Genomic DNA, 13,176 nt, shown 5'->3' on the forward strand with positions numbered 1-13,176 from the left:
AAATTGTTGGTGAAACAAAGCAGAAGAGGTTTTTTTTGCGTTTTGCGTTTTTTTTTGCGTTTCAGGGGACAGGGGAGTTCTGTCACATGCGAGGTATGTGTTGTGCGCCTGTGAAACAAAGTCAGTTACGCTCTTGAAAAATCGGACCCTGGTGGGTGGTTCAGTTCGAATATAGCACAGACCTTACTTTGAAAGTCGATTGGACTGACTGCAGCCTAGCTGTAGCTGTCTCCATGTTGTTTGGTTGCCTTTTTCAATTGGTATTAATTTTGTTGTCGCTTACAGCGCCACCGAGTGGCCTGTCGCAGCGCCCTTTTTCACCTTGCTTCTGACTGAGCCCCTGCACAGGTGTGCCGATTTGGGTGAAGGGATCTCATTCCTTCCTGGAGTTATAGCCATTCGAGCCATCTCGGACACGCCACGTTAGCACGTTTTGAGGTCCCCTCGCCAAGGTGAATGGAAATTTCCACTTTTTTGGGATGATTATTGACCGGCAGACTCCAGAGAAGCTTTCTGTGCTGCTTTGGGTGGGACTGGGCCAAATACCTGGCGCTAGGTTGCAAAAGAAGGTTTTCGACAAAATCCCAAATACCCGAAAATTCTCTCAGAGCGACGAGCCAATCTGAGACCTGCGTCTGGTTCGGCTCGAGCCAAGGATTCCCATTACATAAGGGTACTACCATCCCCCAGCGTTTTTAGGTCCCCCAGACTTACCAAAGCCAGAGATGGGCATCGCCGTGTCCGGCTTCCTGCCCGCTGCGTCTTAGCGGCATCGCTTCTCGGCCTTTTGGCTAAGATCACGTATCTTGTCAGACGGTTTAGACTGCGATCGCCTCTTGGAGGTTTCCTGACTCGAGATCTTTTTATATCTTGAGTCACACAACTTCGAGAGGTACATTGAACTCTGCTGCTTCGGGCTCCAACACGTTTTAAGGTAAGGTCTTTTAATTATTTATTTGGTTATTTATTATTGTATTTATTGTTGTTTTAAGTTTCTGGGCTGTTGGTGCCTCCATCATGTCGGCTGCCCGTGCCGGCGTGCGGAGGCATCACAGCGTGCGCTTTTGTTTTAAAGAGGTGAATGGCAAGCTCCTAGGGATGTCACGTCTTGACTTCTCCAGAAAGTCCTTTTTTTTTTGGAGCGTCCATTCAGGTATAAGTTTGAGGGCTCGTGTACGTGGGTTAAGGGGACCTGCGCGCTGACCCCAAAAAATTTTTGACGGACGCGGCGTCGATGTCTGCCGGACCGCGCTGGCCCACGGGAGACCCCTGACCGGCGCAGGAGGATCTGGACCCCCGAGGGGCCCCGCGGAAGCCCACCCAAATTTGAGGCCCCTACATGCCATTCAGCACTTCTCCATAGGGTGGTGCACGGAGCAGTACACCTCAGGTTTAAAACAGTGGCATTTACCCGAATGGGGGGTGTACGATTTTTTTGCCCACGAAACCTATATTTGTCCATTTGACCTTTAAAGTTACAGAATGACCACGAAACCGATGCGGACCCCCGTCGGACCCCCAACCGGGTCCCACGAACCCATTATTTGTCCATTTGACCATTATATTCACACAATGACTGCGGATCATCTGCAGACCCCTTGCGGACCCCCACCCTGGGTCCCACGAACCCCGTATTTGTCCATTTGACCATTATATTCACACAATGACTGCGGATCATCTGCGGACCACTTGCGGACCCCCACCCTGGGTCCCACGAACCCACTATTTGTCCATTTGACCATTATGTTCACACAATGACTGCGGATCATCTGCGGACCACTTGCGGACCCCCACCCTGGGTCCCACGAACCCACTATTTTCCAAACTGCACCAATCTCGGGTCAGAGTAAGACCTCCAGAAGGCCTACCGAACACCGCTGCCCCCCCATCCATAACACCCCGGGGGGCGAAGTTATTGCCCCACACATTTTTAATAGTCAAATGGAAGGAAGAGACCTAGCAACTTGAAACTTGGTGACTTGATAGCCCTCAAAGGGCCCTCTCTGAAGCCACCTCCCCCAAGTCGATAGACCCCCGGGGGCCAGAGATACGGGCCCGCAAATGCAAAAAGTCCCAAAATTTGACCGGCAATAACTCACCCAAAAAGAGAGGAAAAAACACCAAACTCAGGTCAAAATTAGACCTTTGGGAGCTCTATCCGACTACACCAGCCCCATGTTCCTATGACCCCGGGGGTCCGAGTTATGGCCCCACAAAATGTGGAGTTTGAACCGTTATAACTCAGGAACCGGAACACCCAGGAACTCGAGGGTGGTCGCATACGGTAGGCCCCTCGATCCTCTAGGGATCCCCCGAATTTTAGCCTCGGGGTCCACCGCTTCGCGGAGATATTAGCAAAAAATAGTACCATCCACCCCCCTCATACCTACTCATCCATGCCGGCCAGGGTGCACCCTCCCTGGCTAGAAAAGGCAGCTCGAGAGGGTGGAAGTCGGAAGAAAATTTTTTTATGAGGCCTAGAGAAAACACTTGTACTGTACTCAGGGCACTCAGAGGAATCCGTTTTTGTAAGTTTTATCCCATTATACAGTAGAAATATGCATAGAAAAAATGTTGGATTTTGGTTATTTGGTAACCAAAATGTCACAGACTTTGCCAAGCTGTAACTCCGCCAAAACGGGGCCAAACTGCACCAAACTCGGGTCAGAGTAAGAACTCCAGAAGGCCTACCGAACACCGCTGCCCCCCCCCATCCATAACACCCCGGGGGCGGAGTTATGGCCCCCCACATTTTTGATAGTCAAATGGAAGGAGACCTAGCGACTTGAAACTTGGTGACTTGATAGCCCTCGAAGGGCACTCTCTGAAGCCACCTCCCCCAAGTCGATAGACCCCCGGGGGCCAGAGATATGGACCCGCAAATGCAAAAAGTCCCAAAATTTGACCGGCCATAACTCACTCGGAAAGAAGGGAAACAACACCAAACTCTGGTCAAAATTAGACCTTTGGGAGCTCTATCCGACGACACCAGCCCCATGTTCCTATGACCCCGGGCGTCCGAGTTACGGCCCCCAAAATGTGGGATTTGAACCGTTATAACTCAGGAACCGGACCACCCAGGAACTCGAGGGTGGTCGCATTTATATAAATGCATTATATAAGAAAAATAAAATAAATAAATAAACATGTTCAGAAAGATTCAGAGCAAACTGATATTAACCTTAACTATAACTATTTACAAAAAAAAGAAAAAAGAAAAATGGAACAGGCTATCAAAACAAATAAAAAGATAACCTTACTTTTTTATCGTAGAAATAAAAGGAGTAGAACAATTATCATAAAAAATATCAAAACAAACAATTTAAATAGCTACATAAATTATTTACGGGGATTTTTTTTTTAATTTCTCCAGTCTCTTTTTTTACTTGCTGCACCAGCTTTTTAGACGCTATTTCCTGTGGTGATTTAAGTGGGGAGTTCTTCACCATCAGTCTGCGTCTGAGGACCATCTTCATTAATGTGCTTATTTCCTTATAGAAATAATAAGAAAGGCAAAGTGTTAGTGAACATGTCTACTTGTCACAAACAGTTAAACCAATCCATGGGAAATTGTACTTACTGAAGCAGATTTCCCAGACTTCTGGCCTTCTTCGGCATCGGGAGGGCTGTCGGAGAGCGTTGGGCTGGTGGATGAGGACTTTTCCTCAGCTGGCATCTTGTGGGGTTTTGTCGTCTTTCTTCTCTTGGCACCTTGCTGCCTTGGACTATCAGCTTCCTCACCCACAACAGCTGTATCAAAGAGGCGACGGTGTTCTGCTGCCTGCTTTGCATTAAGGTTGAGGGCATAAAACCTGTCAGCTGTGGTGGTGATGAACTGTGCCACTTTGTGCCTATCTTCCGGGCAGTGAGTGTTCTTTGCCTTTTTGGAGAGAGAACAGCATAGGCAAAGAGTTAGAAAAAAACACACCAGAAACTCATAAAGCCGGTACAAGTACAGGAATGCTTACATGGGTGGCGATGGCAGTCCTCACATCAGTAAATGTGGGTGTGCCTGGTAACCCCATGCTCGCCCACGCATCCTGAAAATACTTGTTCAAGTTTTTGCAGGAGCTGGCCTTTGAGGTAAAGAAGAAAGAGTTTGCAACTCGTCCCCCTACCAAGTTGGACCGGAGTGAAAGGAATTCCTCAAGCCACCCATACTCCTCCTGGTCCAGGGCCAGCTGGGCTGCACCAAAGGCCTGGTTGGTCTTGTGGGCTGATATCTTTAGAAACAGTGAGAAGTGGCATAAGCTGAGTTTTATTTTAAAGAAAACCATGTGGACAACGAGAGACAGAGAGAAAGAGAACCACTCACCTTAATGACAAAGTGGCCTTCTGTAGCTGTCGCACGGGCATCCTCCACCTCTTTAATTGTTACATTTTGGAACACCCCTCCACGGTGACCATAAATGCTGGCCCAGTAAGTGGTGAGGTGTCCATAAAAAGACCATTGGTCCTTTTTCTCAGGACTAGTCTTCAGACGATCTTCACAGAAAAAAAGAGAAGCATAAAGGATCACATTGATCGCCAAATAATGAGAGGAGAAAGGATTCAAAAACTTACCCAGAATCTCAGAAAAAAATTTTTTGGCAGAGTCCCGGCAAGCTCGCAGTGTGGCTTTAGGGATCAGGCGGGCCTCCTTGGCTTGTTTTACAGCCAGCTCGTGGACTGCCACGCTGCGCTTTACTGGGCGGGTCAAGTTCTGGATTTCCCTCCTAATCCCAATGAAAGCCACACGGGAGAGCCGGCATGTGGGCGGCGGGGTCTCATTAAGATATTTGAGGAACTGTGCCACATTTTTTAGGTAATGGTGCACAGTTGGCTCTGCAATGTTGCATTTCCTTAAAAAAGACAGCCAGGACCGGACCTTTGCCCTGTTGTCCAAAAACATCAAGCTGGCCAGATTGGTCTGGCCAGCTGACATATATGAAATAAAAAATTTTATTCTAAAAATCTTTGAGGACACATTATTTATTAATTTCGGAGTGGGGTTGATGCCCTCCCAGTGGGCCCTGGACTCCTCAATGAGCTGATCTGCAAAAAGAAAGCACAAGAGAAGGACCAGGTGAGTCAGGTCGATAACATAGAGGTAAACACTAACAAACATTATTATTATTATTATTATATTAAATTAAATTAAATTAAATATATAATAAATTATATATATATATATATATATATATATATATATATATATATATATATATATATATATATATATATATATATACATAATATGTGTGTGTATATGTATAATTATATTACTATAATTTTCTAGTCTAATAAACTACAAATGGTACTATTTCCTTGGTCACTTATCAGTCTATTTCTCATTTCTCTTGTAGTCTAACAAACTATAAATGGGGCTATTTCCTTGGTTCACTTACCAGTCTATTTCTAATTCAACTTCTAGTCTAATGAACAACAAATGAGATTATTTCCTTGGTTCACTTACCAGTCTATTTCTCAGGTAACTTCTAGTCTAATAATCTACAAATAGGAGATTTATTAATGAAAGTTATTGTATGGTGTTATCAAAGTGACAAGTGTCATACTCACTTAGGGCTGGCACGTGGTCCGGAAAGGGGTATGGTGCATCGGAGGAGTGGGCCTTCTTTGAAGGCCCGGCGACCTCCTCCTCGGGTCCTGTGGCTGGCTCTGCCTCAGGCCTGGTGGCTGGCTCTTCATCTAGTCTGTCAACCTGCGACTCTGAGCACTCCTCCTCCCCAGGGCTGTTGAGGGCCGATAGCAGACTATGTGTTGCCCGTGCAACCTGCCTAGAGGGGGTGGGATTTGACCGCTTCCTCAGCTGCCGGTACCGCCGTGAGAAGCTCTCCCAGAAGCAATGGATAGGAGAAGCTTGCGCTCCTTCACATTCCGCACCTTGTGAAAGACACGAAGGTGTTGGCTTAGCTGATTATAGCCACGAAAGCACAAGGGACAGTCGTCCAAAGCTATATCTACTTTTGTTAAAACACTAAAGGATGAATAGCAAAAGGATGAATGCAAGGGACACTGCCCAAGCATTGGTTACTTATATAACTTTTTAGGTCCCATTTGTAGTCTGTTAATACAACTTTGAGTCTAATACATTAGAGAGCACAATTTGCAGTCTATTTCTCATTACACTTCTAGTTTAATAAACTACAAATTTGACTATTCCTTTGATTCACTCACCAGTTTTTTTTCATTCTTTTTCTAGTCTAATAAACTACAAATGGGACTATTCCCTTGGATCACTTACCAGTCTATTTCTCATTCAACTTCTAGTCTAATAAACTACAAATAGTACTATTTCCTTGGTCACCTACCAGTCTATTTCTCATTCATTTTCTAGTCTGATAAACTACAAATATGACTCTTTCCTTGATTCAGTTACCAGTCTATTTTTCATACCACCTCTAGTCTAAGAAACTACAAATGGAACTATTTTCTTGGTCACTTACCAGTCTATTTCTCATTCCACTTTTGTTCTAATAAACTGTAAATTACCTTGGTCCCTTACCAGTCTATTTCCCATTCATTTTCTAGTCTAATGACTAATGACATCCACCCCCCTCGCACCTACTCATCCATGCCGGCCAGGGTGCACCCTCCCCGGCTAGAGAAGGCAGCTTGAGGGTGGTGGAAGTCGGAAGAAATTTTTTTTTTATGAGGCCTAGAGAAAACACTTGTACTGTACTCAGGGCACTCAGGGAATCCATTTTTGTAAGTTTTATCCCATTATACTGTAGAAATATGCATAGAAAAAAGTCAGACCAGGGGGCCGTCTATCCGACGACACTAGCCCCATGTCCCTATGACCCCGGGGGTCAAAACGGCCAAAACGGGGCCAAACTGCACCAAACTCGGGACGGAGTAAGACCTCCAGAAGGCCTACCGAACACAGCTGTCCCCCCATCCATAACACCCCGGGGGGCGAATTTATGGCCCCCCACATTTTTGATAGTCAAATGGAAGGAAGAGACCTAGCAACTTGAAACTCGGTGACTTGATAGCCCTCAAAGGGCCCTCTCTGAAGCCACCTCCCCCAAGTCCCCCGGGAGCCAGAGATATGGACCCGCAAATGCAAAAAGTCCCAAAATTTGACTGGCCATAACTCACTCGAAAAGAGGAGAAACAACACCAAACTCTGGTCAAAATTAGACCTTTGGGAGCTCTATCCGACGACACTAGCCCCATGTCCCTATGACCCTGGGGGTCCGAGTTACGGCCCCCCAAAATGTGGAATTTGAACCATTATAACTCAGGAACTGGACCACCCAGGAACTCGAGGGTGGTTGCATACGGTAGGCCCCTCGACCCTCTAGGGATCCCCCGAATTTCAGGTTCCACCGCTTCGCGGAGATATTAGCAAAAAAATAGTATCATCCACCCCCCTCGTACCTACTCATCCATGCCGGCCAGGGTGCACGCTCCCTGGTTAGAAAAGGCAGCTCGAGGGGGGTGGAAGTCGGAAGAAATTTTTTTATGAGGCCTAGAGAAAACACTTGTACTGTACTCAGGGCACTCAGAGGAATCCATTTTTGTATGTTTTATCCCATAATACTGTAGAAATATGCATATAAAAATGTTGGATTTTGGTTAATTAACCAAAATGTCACAGATTTTGCCAAGCTGTAACTCCGCCAAAACGTGTCCAAACTGCACCAAAATCGGGTCAAAGTCAGACCAGGGGGCCCTCTATCCGACGACACCTGCCCCATGTCCCTATGACCCCGGGGGTCAAAGTTACGGCCCCCCAAAATGTGGGATTTGAACCGTTATAACTCAGGAACCGGACCACCCAAGAACTCGAGGGTGGTCGCATACGGTAGGCCCCTCGACCCTCTAGGGATCCCCCGAATTTCAGCCCCGGGGTCCACCGCTTCGCGGAGATATTAGCAAAAAAATAGTACCATCCAACCCCCCTCGCACCTACTCATCCATGCCGGCCAGGGTGCACACTTCCCGGCTAGAGAAGGCAGCTCGAGGGGGGTGGAAGTCGGAAGAAAAATTTTTTATGAGGCCTAGAGAAAACAGTTGTACTGTACTCAGGGCACTCAGAGGAATCCATTTTTGTAAGTTTTATCCGATAATACTGTAGAATTTGCATAAAAATGAGCGTTGAATTTTGGCACACATGTGCACCACATGTGGTGCGTATCTCGCTTTTCATTAAATAGCAACTGTATTTGCAACAAGGAATGAGATCTGCCATGCTGTGGTGTATTGCGAACTTTTTTCCTGATGCGCCCTCCTGGGGTCTTGGACTCTTCCATGAACGATGCACCCACCTGAGGTCTTTCACAGACGAGGTGATGCACCGAATCAGGTGTGTTTGGTTAAAGAGAGTCATCTAAAACCGGCGTTGGGAAGCCCCGGCCCATGAGCTTGGCAGTTTCCAGGCCAGTAACGGAAGGCACCCATCTTTCCTTTCCTGGAGGGGGGCTAACCGTTGGTGTGGACGGTAGAGACGCAAATCATACCTCTGGCTGACCGCCTGGGCCTTCATACTTACCTGGCAGGGGAGACACCATGATCAAGAAGGCGGTTCACCCAGGGCGAGGCTTGCCCATTGCACTCCGGCCATGCTGACCCCTGCGAATTCCCCAAATGCGTGAATCTCGACTGCATAATTTATGGAAGTGGGGGACTGCGTTCGCGCTCTCCCCTGAAATTGTTGGTGAAACAAAGCAGAAGAGGTTTTTTATGCGTTTTGCGTTTTTTTTTGCGTTTCAGAATGGGGAGTTCTGTCACATGCGTGGTATGTGTTGTGCGCCTGTGAAACAAAGTCAGTTACGCTCTTGAAAAATCGGACCCTGGTGGGTGGTTCAGTTCGAATATAGCACAGACCTTACTTTGAAAGTCGATTGGACTGACTGCAGCCTAGCTGTAGCTGTCTCCATGTTGTTTGGTTGTCCTTTTTCAATTGGTATTAGTTTTGTTGTCGCTTACAGCGCCACCGAGTGGCCTGTCGCAGCGCCCTTTTTCACCTGGCCTCTGACTGAGCCCCTGCACAGGTGTGCCGATTTGGGTGAAGGGATCTCATTCCTTCCTGGAGTTATAGCCATTCGAGCCATCTTGGACACGCCACCTTAGCACGTTTTGAGGTCCCCTCGCCAAGGTGAATGAAAATTTCCACTTTTTTGGGATGATTATTGACAGGCAGACTCCAAAGAAGCTTTCTGTGCTGCTTTGGGTGGGACTGGGCCAAATACCTGGCGCTAGGTTGCAAAAGAAGGTTTTCGACAAAATCCCAAATACCCGAAAATTCCGTCAGAGCGATGAGCCAATCTGAGACCTGCGTCTGGTTCGGCTCGAGCCAAGGATTCCCATGACATAAGGCACGTGGCTCTGCGACGAACCGTTTGGGAATTACGAGCGATGCCGTACTTTCCGTCGCTGCAGTGCCAGCGTCAGGCCGAGCGTGACGAGTCCCGGTGACGTTGCAGACAGGGGAGGGTACTACCATCCCCCAGCGTTTTTAGGTCCCCCAGACTTACCAAAGCCGAGATGGGCATCGCCGTGTCCGGCTTCCTCCCCGCTGCGTCTTAGCGGCATCGCTTCTCGGCCTTTTGGCTAAGATCACGTATCTTGTCGGACGGTTGAGACTGCGATCGCCTCTTGGAGGTTTCCTGACTAGAGATCTTTTTATATCTTGAGTCACACAACTTCGAGAGGTACATTGAACTCTGCTGCTTCGGGCTAAAACAAGTTTTAAGGTAAGGTCTTTTAATTATTTATTTGGTTATTTATTATTGTATTTATTGTTGTTTTAAGTTTTTAGGCTGTTGGTGCCTCCACCATGTCGGCTGCCCGTGCCGGCGTGCGGAGGCACCACAGCGTGCATTTTTTATTCAGGCAGGTTGAGGGGAAGCTCTTTTGAATGTCACGTATGGACTTTTCCAGCAAGCTGATCCAAAAGACCTTAGCTTTTAGATCTGACGACCTGAATTGTTTGATGACTCTGCCCTTGAACAAAGGATTTGATGTTTAATCAAATTAAACAAACCGCTTCCCTGCTTAATGACTTTTGGCAAAGGTTTGATTCAGTTAAAGCCCAGTTCTCCATGTTCACTGTCGAGAAACTTTCTGATAACACACTTAAAACTGTGATTGTAAGAATGTTCAATGAAACAGTGACTGGAGATGATATTTATGTTTGGTTGGGTAGATTTTGCACTGTTCGAGGCCAGCCTGTCAAAGTGTTAGATGAAGATGGCATTTGGACATGCTTCTGGCGAATTCCCATTAAACAATGGGAAGACGCTGGGGGCTACCAGGGCCTGAAACATCTGCCTTCCATGATTGTGCTCTGAGAGAACAGAGGCTACATACCAAACTCTGCAGGAAGGGTTGCAGGTTTGGTCATCTCGCTGAAGCATGCCAAGAGTTAGTATGTGGGAAGTGTAGAGAAATTGGTCACAGTTTGATGATTGTACCAATGGCAGACGGTGCAATCTTTGTGGAGAAACAAACCACCTCTACAGAGACTGCCCTAAAAGTTTTGCCAACAAGCTCAAAATGGCCGCCCCACATGGGCAACAAACGAATGAACAAAGGAAAGAGGAGGCGGTCCCTGAGGTTTTGGCGGGAATTTCAAATTCCCAGCCGGCCTCAGAAATTGGGCAGGAAGGAGGAAGTGGGACGGCTACAGGGGCGGAGGCAACGGAACAGGAAATGGTCATGGAAGGAGAGGAAAGTGAGGAAAAAACAAATTCCTCACTAGTAACAGTTTCGGATGGGGTGCAGGAATCTACCGGGAGTGAGACAGAGTGTTCACTCCCTAACGCTCAGGTGCAAAAAAGACCTGCGGGGTCTCCTCTGATTGTAACGGAGGAGAAAAAATCTAGGGCAGCATATAAGCTTGATAGTTCTGATTCGGTAGATCTGGAGCGCATGTGGCCCCTAGAGTCCCCCAATGAGGTTTCCTTTTTGCACATTAAGCTAACAGCATCGTCGCCAAAGGAGCCACAAGAGGTTTCCTCTGTGGCCTCTGAAGCGACAGGCATTTGCCCTCCTGATCCCAGCTCGTCTGAGGAAAAGGAAAGGCAAATGCAACAAGATATAACATGATTTTAATCATATCTTTGTAGTCTTTTTACTGTCTTCTGTTTTAAATGTCTTATACCTTTTTAACCCTACTGCTCATGGCCCTCACCATCTCTACTATCAATGTAAGAAGTGTGAGGTCCACCATTAGAGCACAGAGTATTTTGTCCCTTTTAAAATCTTTTAAGTCAGATTTGTTTTTATTACAAGAGTGTTCTCTGCCCTTTTTAACTAGGTACAAGAAAATGGAGGAGCTATGGTCCGCAGGAGCCTCCATATGGAGCGGATCAAATTTTAACAAAAATGACGGAGTTGCGGTTTTAATTAATAATCCTAATATCTTGGTGAAGGGCAGCACTGTGGTGAGGCAAGGCCGGGCACTTTTAGTAAATCTGACCTTTTTAGACAGGGATTTTAATGTTCTTAATGTATATGGTTATGGAAAAGAATGAAAGATATGAGCTTTTAGAAGACTTGCAACCCCACATGCTAGGTAGGGCCCCCCTAATGGTAGCAGGGGATTTTAATTGTGTTTTATCCAAAACAGACAGGAAAAGGGTAGGGGAGGATTTTAGAGTGGACAAAACGTCGGTTTTATTGCAGGGTTTAGTCAGAGATTTTAATTTAGTCGACTGTTTTAAAATTTTGCATCAAAGAGAGGAGGGCTTCACCTGGTTCAGTGGTGATGGTGACAAAGCCTCTCGAATCGACTACGTTTTTACAAGGGACTGCCCGCCGACCGATGCTACATTAACCCCCCTCTTTTTCTCTGATCACATGATGCTGTCTTGCACCCTTTCACTGCCCATGGGTGTGACGGTAGGGGGAGGGCTGTGGAAGCTGAACTGTTCCCTGTTGGAAAACAAGGATATAGTTTTAGAATATAGGGAACAGTTCAGCCAATGGCAGAACCTCCAAGACTTTTACGATACACGTGCACAGTGGTGGGAGATGGTAAAGGACCGGACAAGACAGTTTTTTAGAAAGATAGGGAAAGAAAAGAAGAGTAGGGAAAAGAAACGCATGTTGGGGTTCCAGAAAAGACTACAAAGGTATTTTAATCTTTTAAATAATGGTTTTGATTTTAACGAGGAATTCAGGAAGTAAAAAAAGAAATGTCAGTTTTAGCCAATATAGAAAGTAAAGGGGTCCTTTTAAGAAGTAAAGAGAGAGAAATAGAAGAAGGCGAAAAGTGTACCAGATATTTTTTTAAGAAAATAATAACAAGGGGTGGGGGGTTAACCAGGGTTAAAACAAGGGATAGGGAGGTTAACACAACAAAAGAGATTTTAGAGGATGTGGAAAAATTTTATGGGGCATTATATAGTTTTAAAAAGGTACACTTTGACACTGCAAAAGAAGTTTTACATTTTATTGAGGAAAGGGTTGACTGTCAAAATTAGATTTTAACCCAAGATTTTAACATCTTAGAAATCCAAAAAGCTCTTGGAGGTTTCAAGAAGGGGAAGTCCCCAGGAGTGGATGGACTTCCCCTAGAGTTTTATCTAACATTTTGGGACATTTTAGGACAAGAGCTTTTGACAGTTTTTAAAGAGTTTGAGACCCTCGACAGACTTCCAGACAGTTTTAGAATAGGGATAGTTTCTTTACTTCACAAAAAAGGTGACCGGACTGACTTAAAAAACTGGAGACCCATAACACTTTTAAATTTTGATTATAAACTTTTTAGCAAAATTTTAGCAACACGCATGTCAACGGCTTTAGAGGACGTGATTCACCCGGATCAAGCTTGTTCTGTGCCCGGAAGAAAGATAACAGACAGCCTAGTGCTGATCAGAGACGCCATCTGTTATGCGAGAGACAGAAATATTCGGCTAGTAGTCCTAAATTTAGACTTTGAAAAAGCATTTGACCGAGTCTCGCACCAGTACCTTTTTCAGGTACTGCAAAAAATGGGTTTTCCAAAGAGGTTTGTAGCCTGGGTGGGACTGCTGTACAAGGGACTAGTCAGCAAATTCCTTGTAAACGGGCATCTTTCCAAAACTGTGAACATACATGGACGATGTTACTCTTTTAACCACAGACATTTTATCTATACGAAGAGCACTGGACTTGACTGACTGGTACGGTCGGGCCTCGGGCGCCAAACTCAATAGAAACAAGTCTGAGGCCCAGCTCCTC

At 46.1% G+C, this 13,176-nt stretch overlaps 1 non-coding gene across 1 annotated transcript; it reads left to right on the forward strand.

Moving 5' to 3' along the window:
• The first annotated feature begins 8,492 nt into the window (after positions 1–8,492).
• On the forward strand, positions 8,493–8,656 carry LOC132134639 (U1 spliceosomal RNA). Its single transcript, XR_009429694.1, has one exon. It is a non-coding gene; the product is annotated as a U1 spliceosomal RNA (small nuclear RNA).
• Positions 8,657–13,176: the final 4,520 nt, after the last annotated feature.

Source organism: Carassius carassius, unplaced genomic scaffold, assembly GCF_963082965.1.
Source record: "Carassius carassius unplaced genomic scaffold, fCarCar2.1 SCAFFOLD_61, whole genome shotgun sequence".
Classification (NCBI taxonomy): Eukaryota; Metazoa; Chordata; class Actinopteri; order Cypriniformes; family Cyprinidae; genus Carassius; species Carassius carassius.